Source organism: Neoarius graeffei, chromosome 24 (genome assembly GCF_027579695.1).
Source record: "Neoarius graeffei isolate fNeoGra1 chromosome 24, fNeoGra1.pri, whole genome shotgun sequence".
In the NCBI taxonomy this organism is placed as follows: domain Eukaryota; kingdom Metazoa; phylum Chordata; class Actinopteri; order Siluriformes; family Ariidae; genus Neoarius; species Neoarius graeffei.
In genome coordinates this window covers 24,956,672-24,966,450 of record NC_083592.1, presented here as the reverse complement: position 1 = coordinate 24,966,450, position 9,779 = coordinate 24,956,672, and positions in this window count along the sequence as shown.

The window sequence follows — 9,779 nt, the reverse complement described above, 5'->3', positions numbered from 1 at the left end:
TCCCATTTTGGATTTGGGTCTCAGGCAGACAGAAAGTGCTATGGTCATCTTGATTTGCTGTCTCATAGTTGCACCTGCCCATGATCCAAGTGGAAGCCCAGATACCATATTTCCATCCATCCAGTTGCACACTCCTTTTCCGGTTGCTGCAAATCCTCTCAAAGATCTCAGAACCTCTCTCATATGTTGTAAGTGCTGCTGCCAACATTATCATTTACAGTAATAATTATCTAAGTAAGCAGCAGTATATGCACTGTGCAGACAGCATATTCTGTCCATGAGACATGGAAACATTGCTTGAGAAGTGAAAACATGTTTGAGAATTCCCCTTGCAACCAGTCAAATGACTTGCTAGATAACTCAGAAGATTGCCTCCACAGCACAACTTGCTAAGATGTTGCGAAGAGCTATAGCTTCTGAGTAGTCCACTAAAATTAACAAAGTGATGCCCTCATGCAGTTTGCTCTAATGTCCCAATAAGGTTGTAGGAATGGATTGCCATGGCGTAGCCATAGTAATCATTTATGAATCTTCTCCCTCTCACTGTACAGCATTGAACACACCAATCCCTGTACTCGATGCCATGTTCTATCTCTGCCCATTCTTCTGAATCCCTGTAATGGTATTGGATACAGAGATGATACCAGATACCAAATACAGTGACGTCACGACTGTGCTTTAAACCCACGGTGGAATCGAAATTCTTTCTCTCTGGCGATGGGTTTCCACACGTGAAAGAGAGACATCATTGCATCTGTGCTACAGGAGAACAAAGAACAAGCTATTGATACCAGACCTTTAGCCAAAGTTCAATGTATTTGATCTTCACGTAGTTGTAATAATAACTGAACCGGTTAGTTACTGCAGCCCACGCAGTATTTTAAAGAGAAAAGGCGACCGGATCCCTTTTCCCTTTCTCAACGTCGACAAACTATAAACAAGATTCCTTCCAGATCATCGGACGACTGACGGGACACCAAAGATCTTCAGCTGACAAGCTGTAAAAGTGAAAGGAACAGAACTGTTTTCTCCCTGGACCTGCGCTCCAAGCTGTCTTCAGATAACAGACAGCACACTTTCAGTCACCAAGCAAGAGTGATCTCAAGTAAGGCTGGCATCTGGGCAATTGTTAGTCTTAGTTGTGGCTAGTTAATGTGAAGAGTATTGTTTCTTTGAATTAATTTATGGTTGAAATGTACGCATTTTGATTCACATGAAAGTCAGTTTTAGACCGTGTGTTGTTTGATTTACTTTGTTTACTATCTGTATTTAGTTAGAGCATGCATGTTCTCTCTCTCTCTCATGGTTAGGGCTGGTGGAGGTATAGTGAAGTTAGGATCCAAAAAACAGAACACAGTAATCCAATAAATAAGATTTAATACAGGGAAGAAAGGGTGTGGCAAAAGATAAACAAATAGGACGAAAAACAAATAGCAAAAATACTCAGGGCAAAATGAGAACAAACAACTTGACAAAACCATGAGACAGGCAAAGACAAAAACGCTAGCACAAAAAACCATAAAGAAGAAAAAGACCCTTAGTGCAAGAAACCATGAACCAGAAATAACCCTTAGTGCAAAAAACCAAGAACCAGAAAAACACTAGTGCAAAAACCATGGACAAGAGAAAATAGCTAGAGAGCCATAGAAACAGCTAGAGAAGCAAACGAGACATTCTGGCAAAAACAAAGTCTGAGAATGGCCTTTAAATAAGCAGCAGTGAAAACCAGGAAGTAAGTTCAGGGGAGAAGGAATTCCTGTCCCGGATCCGGATCGGCACTGGCGTGAGAGATCTGTAATCTCCGGAGTGGATGTCCGGGGCAGAGCATGACACTCTCACTATCTTTTTAACTCCCTCCGTCGTACTACACTCCTCAACATTGGGATTCCAGGAGTAGCTAAGGGTTGAGTAGAAGTTGGGTTTAAGGCCTAGCCGAGACTAGTTTTTAAATTACAGATCCTTTCTCTCTCTCTCTCTCTCTCTCTCTCATGCACTCTCCTTGTTGACCATCCCCCTCTAGGCAAGGCCAAGCACAAGGCTCATACATTCCATACACACACCCACACTCTTATACACACACACTCTCACACACACACACCAACTCATACACACACTCTCACACAGACACACATGAACATGTGATCTCCCTCTCACATTTTAACATCCACTCGCCCCTACACTGTAACACTTGCATATAGCTTATTACTTCTGTTACTTCTGATCACCATTAGTGCCTTAGTTATCATCATATACACTACTGATTCTTATTTGTATACATTGTATCACCATTTATATTGAATTATTCCTTGGCTGCTATTGTTGCTATATCTGATCAGTATTAGTTTGCTAATTCATGTCAGCTATTTCAATAAATGGTTCCTTTGGAATAAACTGTGTCCTGTCTATTGCTACAACATTCAATCACTACGTTTACATGCACATCCAAATCGAGCTACTGTCAGTAATCGAGCAAAGGGTCCCAGCAGGGGTGCCAGAGAAATCCAATCCTACATGCATAGTGTTTAAATCGAGCTATTGTTATGAGGTGCATTGTGCACCCGAGCCACAGGTGGTGCTACACGCCCCATTGTGTTGGTACACTTCCAGTTGTCGTCATGAAGAAGAGCTATTCAAGAGTATAAACAAAGTGACTACAGGCGGAAATTAGCATGTACTGCTATAACCTGGTACAGACATCTGTCCTTACCACAAGGATAATGTTTAATTTGTACACTGTCCCTTTTAAAAATAAAATAAACTCTAAACTCTAAGAAGAGTGTTTGTAGTTTGTATGTATGAACAGAGGGCGGCACGGTGGTGTAGTGGTTAGCGCTGTCGCCTCACAGCAAGAAGGTCCTGGGTTCGAGCCCCGGGGCCGGCGAGGGCCTTTCTGTGTGGAGTTTGCATGTTCTCCCCGTGTCCGCGTGGGTTTCCTCCGGGTGCTCCGGTTTCCCCCACAGTCCAAAGACATGCAGGTTAGGTTAACTGGTGACTCTAAAATTGACCATAGGTGTGAATGTGGGTGTGAATGGTTGTCTGTGTCTATGTGTCAGCCCTGTGATGACCTGGCGACTTGTCCAGGGTGTACCCCGCCTTTCGCCCGTAGTCAGCTGGGATAGGCTCCAGCTTGCCTGCGACCCTGTAGAAGGATAAAGCGGCTAGAGATAATGAGATGAGATGAGATGTATGAACAGAAGTGTTCCTAATAAAGTGGGCGGCTAAGGTGAAGTGTCATGCCGACCGAGGCTGTTTTTTTTTTTTTCGACTGAGGCTGTTGTGTCTCGCTTGTGGTCTCGTCACTCGTCACTTCCCGGAAGGGGCAGTGCTGAAGTAAGTAGCTGGACTGCGTGGCTCGATAGGGTATACATGCACTAAGTAGCTCGGCAAAAATCGCATAATCTAGGTCGTGTAGCTCGATTGCGAGAAATCCAGTTCAATTCAATTTCAGCCTAGCTAAGGTGTTTACATGCCATTTAGAGCTTCGATTTCAGACGAGCTACGGCAGAAATTCGATTTTCTCTATGTGCATGTAAACGCACTGACTGAGTGCCAACCTCTGCCAAACAAGTATTCTAATTGCCTTCACCCATTTGATTGTTATATGAATGTTATAGATCTAGAGTAAACATATTACATTAGAGCTACAATAATCACTAAACTATAGCTACATCACTAAGTTATTCCATTGATTTTAATAATTTAGCTATAAACTATTAGACACTTGAATTAATGATTAATGAATTTATGAGACTGATCCCTTTTTACATGAGACTGATTTGATAAGCCTATTGCACCTACAAAGGTCCACGCTGATTCTTTAGAAGGGGATGCAAAGCAGTGGCAGACAGAGGGGAAACTTGAACCATGACTCCATTCACCCATATTCTGTTCTCAGTGTGTTAATGAGGTTTGTTTTTTTAAATAAACACCAGCACAGATTTGTTCCTACAGGAGGCTGAGTAGATGTCACACACTCAAGCTGCTCTCCCATTGCTTACAGCACATCCTCCATTTTAATCAATTTTTCTTCCATTATCAATGATTGATCAACATAATTTCCACTGACGCTTAGAAAATCAAAGAAACCTTATCACAGGCATTACCTTAAAATTAAGCCTTAATTTTATCGGCCATTCATCCCTCCGTACATTATCCATACTGCTCACCTGTCAGTTTCATGAGGGAAGTTGGTCCCAATCCCAGCTAACTTTGGCTAAATGGCAGGGTACACCCTGGGCAGGTCACCAATCTATTGCAAGGCTAACAGAGACGAATAACCATTCACACTAATAGGCAAGGTGGCACGGTGGTGTAGTGGTTAGCGCTGTCGCCTCACAGCAAGAAGGTCCAGGTTCGAGCCCCGTGGCCGGCGAGGGCCTTTCTGTGCGGAGTTTGCATGTTCTCCCCGTGTCCGCGTGGGTTTCCTCTGGGTGCTCCGGTTTCCCCCACAGTCCAAAGACATGCAGGTTAGGCTAATTGGTGGCTCTAAATTGACCGTAGGTGTGAATGCGAGTGTGAATGGTTATCTGTGTCTATGTGTCAGCCCTGTGATGACCTGGCGACTTGTCCAGGGTGTACCCCGCCTTTTGCCCGTAGTCAGCTGGGATAGGCTCCAGCTTGCCTGCGACCCTGTAGAACAGGATAAAGCGGCTAGAGATAATGAGATGAGATGAGACTAATAGGCAATTTAGAGTAACCAGTTGACCTAATCCATGTCTTTGGACTGGACCACCCATTGGAAACCCACACAAGCACAAGGAAAACATGCAAACTCCACACAGAAAGACCCCACTTGGCCATGAGGTTCGAACGAACCTTCTTGCTGTGAGATAACAGTGTTAAGCACTGCACCATGAGCAACCCATCAGCCAATCAATATTAGAGAATTTTAAATGCGTTTGTTTTGAATGTGCTGATTGGTGAATGATCACCTTCCTCTCAGACACTTCAGTAGTGCTACCACCCAGGAAGTGTATTTGGCAACATCTGTGGTCCTGACTCCTCTGCACACAAGCATGGAGTCTGGACTCTTCAGCACATAATTTGTGTTTAGATTTGCAGCAGAGGGCTCCAACTGAGAGAAGAGAATGCACATTTATGGTATAAACTAGTTTTTTATATCAGAGATAGATTCAGTGAGGTTTAACAGGATTTAAACCGTGCAATAATCAGTTAAATATACTGGTAAACCACAAATACAGTGCCTTGCAAAATTATTCATACCCCTTGAACTTTTTCACATTTTTCCACCTTACAACCACAAACTTAAAAGTTTTTTATTTAGATTTTATGTGATAGACCAACACAGAGTAGCACATAATTGTGAAGTGAAACGAAAATGATAAATGGTCTTCAAAATTTTAAACAAATAAAAATCTGAAAAATGTGGTGTGCATTAGTATTCAGCCCCCTGTACTCTGATACCTCTAAATACAATCCAGTGCAATCAATTGCCTTCAAAAGTCATCTAATTAGTTAACAGAGTCCTACTGTGTGTAATTTACTCTCAGCATAAATACACTTGTTCTGTGAAGGCCTCAGTGGTTTGTTAGAGAACACTGAAGAACAAACAGCATCATGAAGACCAAAGAACTCACCAGACAGGTCAGGGATAAAGTTCTGGAGAAGTTTAAAGCAGGGTTAGGTTATAAAAAAATATCCCAAGCTCTGAACATCTCAAGAAGCACTGTTCAATCCATCATTCAAAAATGGAAAAAGTATGGCACAACTGCAAACCTACCAAGACATGGCCGTCCACCTAAACTGACAGAGCGAGCAAGGAGAGCACTGGTCAGAGAAGCAGCCAAGAGTCCTATGATCACTCTGGAAGAGCTGCAGAAATCCACAGCTCAGGTGGGAGAATCTGTGCACAGGACAACGAGAAGTCGTACACTCCACAAATCTGGCCTTTTTGGAAGAGTGGCAAGAAGAAAGCCATTGTTGAAAGACAGGCATAAGAAGCCATGTAGGGGACACAGCAAACATGTGGAAGAAGGTGCTTTGGTCAGATGAGACCAAAGTTGAACTTTTTGGCCTAAATGCAAAGTGCTATGTGTGGCGGAAAACTAACACTGCTCATCACCCTGCACACACCATCCCCACTGTGAAACATGGTGGTGGCAGCATCATGCTATGGGGATGCTTTTCTTCAGCAGGGACAGGGAAGCTGGTCAGAGTTGATGGGAAGATGGATGGAGCTAAATACAGGGTAATCCTGGAAGAAAACCTGTTGGAGGCTACAAAAGACTTGAGACTGGGAAGGAGATTCACCTTCCAGCAAGACAATGACCCTAAACATACAGCCAGAGCTACAATGGAATGGTTTAGATCAAAGAATATTCATGTGTTAGAATGGCCCAGTCAAAGTCCAGACCTAAATCCCATTGAGCATCTGTGGCAAGACTTGAAAATTGCTGTTCACAGACGCTCTCCATGCAATCTGGCTGAGCTTGACCTATTTTGCAAAGAAGAATGGGCAAAAATTTCAGTGTCTAGATGTGCAAAGCTGGTAGAGACATACCACAAAAGACTTGCAGCTGTAATTGCAGCAAAAGGTGGCTCTACAAACTAATGCACGTCACATTTTTCAGATTTTTATTTGTTTAAAATTTTGAAGACCATTTATCATTTTCATTTCACTTCACAATTATGTGCTACTCTGTGTTGGTCTATCACATAAAATCTCAATAAAAAACTTTTAAGTTCGTGGTTGTAAGGAAAAATGTGAAAAAGTTCAAGGGGTATGAACTACATACATTACAGTGCCTTGCAAAAGTATGAATACTTTTGCAAGGCACTGTAAAATCTCATCTCATCTCATCTCATTATCTCTAGCCGCTTTATCCTGTTCTACAGGGTCGCAGGCAAGCTGGAGCCTATCCCAGCTGACTATGGGCGAAAGGCGGGGTACACCCTGGACAAGTTGCCAGGTCATCACAGGGCTGAGACATAGACACAGACAACCATTCACACTCACATTCACACCTACGGTCAATTTAGAGTCACCAGTTAACCTAACCTGCATGTCTTTGGACTGTGGGGGAAACTGGAGCACCCGGAGGAAACCCACGCGGACACGGGGAGAACATGGCACTGTAAAATATTTCTTTAATTACAATCTTAAAACAACAAATAATTCCAGAACAGAAAATCTGTTAAGAACATAGAACTTATTATTTAATTTCAATTATATGGTGTTATTTTGTTAAAAGGAGCTTTGACTGATATGAACTGGAAAAAAAAAAAGCTTATCCCTAATGAGCCAGTTATTTATAAATGATGCCCGGGTAAAATGAAGGTCACAGTTCAGAAAATAAAATTGCACTAATTGGGTGGCATGGTGGTGATGCAGTGGGTAACATTCAGCAGAAAATCACTAATGTGAGCCACTTCATGTTTGACAATGTTATGCACACATTTCAGAATTATAGAAACAGAATAACTGTAGTGTTTGAGTGTTTTCAGATAAAGTACCGCAAGGACTGTCAGATGCTGAAAACTGCACATTGATATCTGCAATAATAAAAATTTGACGGCAATGAATGTGGGTCAAAATTGCTACAATTTCATGGATTTTTTGTCTCATTTTTTCAATGAGGAAAGTTGTACATCTTCTGTATTGTAATATAATATGATTTCAACTTATTGGATGCACTGTTTGTGCTAGTGTATCATATTTCTTCATCTCTCAGGCTGAAGTACACCATTTTATTGCAAAATATGCATCTTGGACCACGCATGAAATGTCTGCAGTGTGACAGATTTACTACTGAGATATGTTCTGTCAAATTTATCAAGCTTATGATGTCAAATTTGCATTCAATATCTAGTTTATAATGAATTTCTCATCTACAAAGTATCCAGATGGGAAAAAACCAAACATCTTCACAATATAACTTCCTAATACTACTGAGGTATGATTCAAAATGGTATTGCCATAGTGTCTGTAGCCCCCCCCCCCCCCACACACACACACACACACAATGCTGAGACATACAATGAGCTCAGTACAATAACTATGAAGGGTCTTTAGTAACAACACAATATGTCTATGTGGTACTTTGAATGTCTTGCTGAATTACACAATGCAGGACAATTAACTCACTTGTAGTGTCCGTAGGCCCCATGTTATCTCATACAAAGAGTCAATTACATAAAAAGCTATCAACAACTTATTGAAGTAATCAGGAAAAATCATTCATTTTCTTTGTATGTGACACAGAAACAAATACACAAGGGACTTTTTTCATGATATTTGGAAGATTTAATTACAGTTCAAAACACCACATGCCGAGAATTCTGATCTTGCTAGAGTTAAAACAAAGTATTGGGATAGTATTGCTTTTAAAAATTGTAGAACTGAATATTGTTAGTTAATTAGAACATGAAAAGCATGTATCAAATGTACAAAGTAATATGGCAAAATGTAGTGTCCATAGGCCCCTTTTTTGCCATTGAAGATTAGTGAGAAAAATTTTACAGGTATATATTAGACATAATTTGTGGCAATATATGCCATAGGTTTCTGCTGGAAAGGAATGGTCAATTTTTGGCCCTCAGTGAGACACATTTGGTACATATTAGTGATTTTCTGCTGATTACTGATCCTGAGCTTGGGTTACTGCCTGTGCTGACTTCCTGTACATGTTCTCCCAGTGTCCATATGGATTTCCTCTGATTCAATCATGTTGGATTGGTGACTTTAAAGGCGTCGTGCGGTAATTTCAGCAATCAGGCTATATCATGTGTCAAAATGTCGGGTTTGGTGGGTTATTCAAGCCCCTCGGTTTCCCGCGATCTCAGTGTCACGATGCGCCCGCTACAAGCATTTAAAGTTGACGCGCACAGCCAAATTTAGGCAGCCAGCCGTTAACTAGGTCAACTTATGTGTGACGTCATACCAGTAACCTCCCTTGGGTGATGCTGGCCTGTCCCCATGTTTTCTCTATAGCGTGCGTTTACCAGAGTTGTTTACATTGCGGATTTTGTGGATTTATTCAGTTTGTGGATAGTTTTGAACACTCAAAACACTATGAAATGATGTATTAATATTCTGTGATACAAAATGCCTAATCGGTGTATTGTGTTTGGCTGTAACAACGAACACTGAACACTATTTGTGACTGTTATCAATGGATCTGATTTCAAGGTCATGGCTAGGTATTGATAGAAAAAATTATTTTTTTAAAAACACATTGTGGCAGCGGGGGCGTGGTCAAGCGCCGGTCTGTGACAGGAGGGCGGAGCCAGGGAAGGTGAGTGGCAGAATCATTACACCTGACGGTAATTAACCTGTGTTTTGTGTGTTTTCCCAGTTACCGCGCCCTATTTAAGGAGGCAGAGGGAGAGCAGAGAAGAGCTCATCCCGGGACAAGAACACAGTGTGTGGTTCGCTATCAGATTAAAACTGGCGGTTATACTGAAAAGTCTGGCAATAAAAAGCCGATTTGCATCTGAAGCGTTGTCCTGCCGTCCTCTGTGCTCCACCCACACTTCAGAGAGCTCTACAGTGGTGCCAAAACCCGGGACAAGGTGGAGCACCAACCTCGCAGCCCCATGGAATCCTCCCCGTTCGCGGACCTGGTCCACGCCCTCGCCACGGCTCAGCAAAGCCAGCACCAGGCGCTCGTCACGCTCCGAAAGGAGCAAGAGCGGCGCTTCAAAGCCCTGGTGCTGGCCCAGCAGGAAGATCGCGAGGCGTTCCGGCATCTCCTCGCGTCGGCGGGGTCCACCAGCGCCCCGGCCGCGGGCCCGTCTCCCCTCACCGTGACCAAGATGGG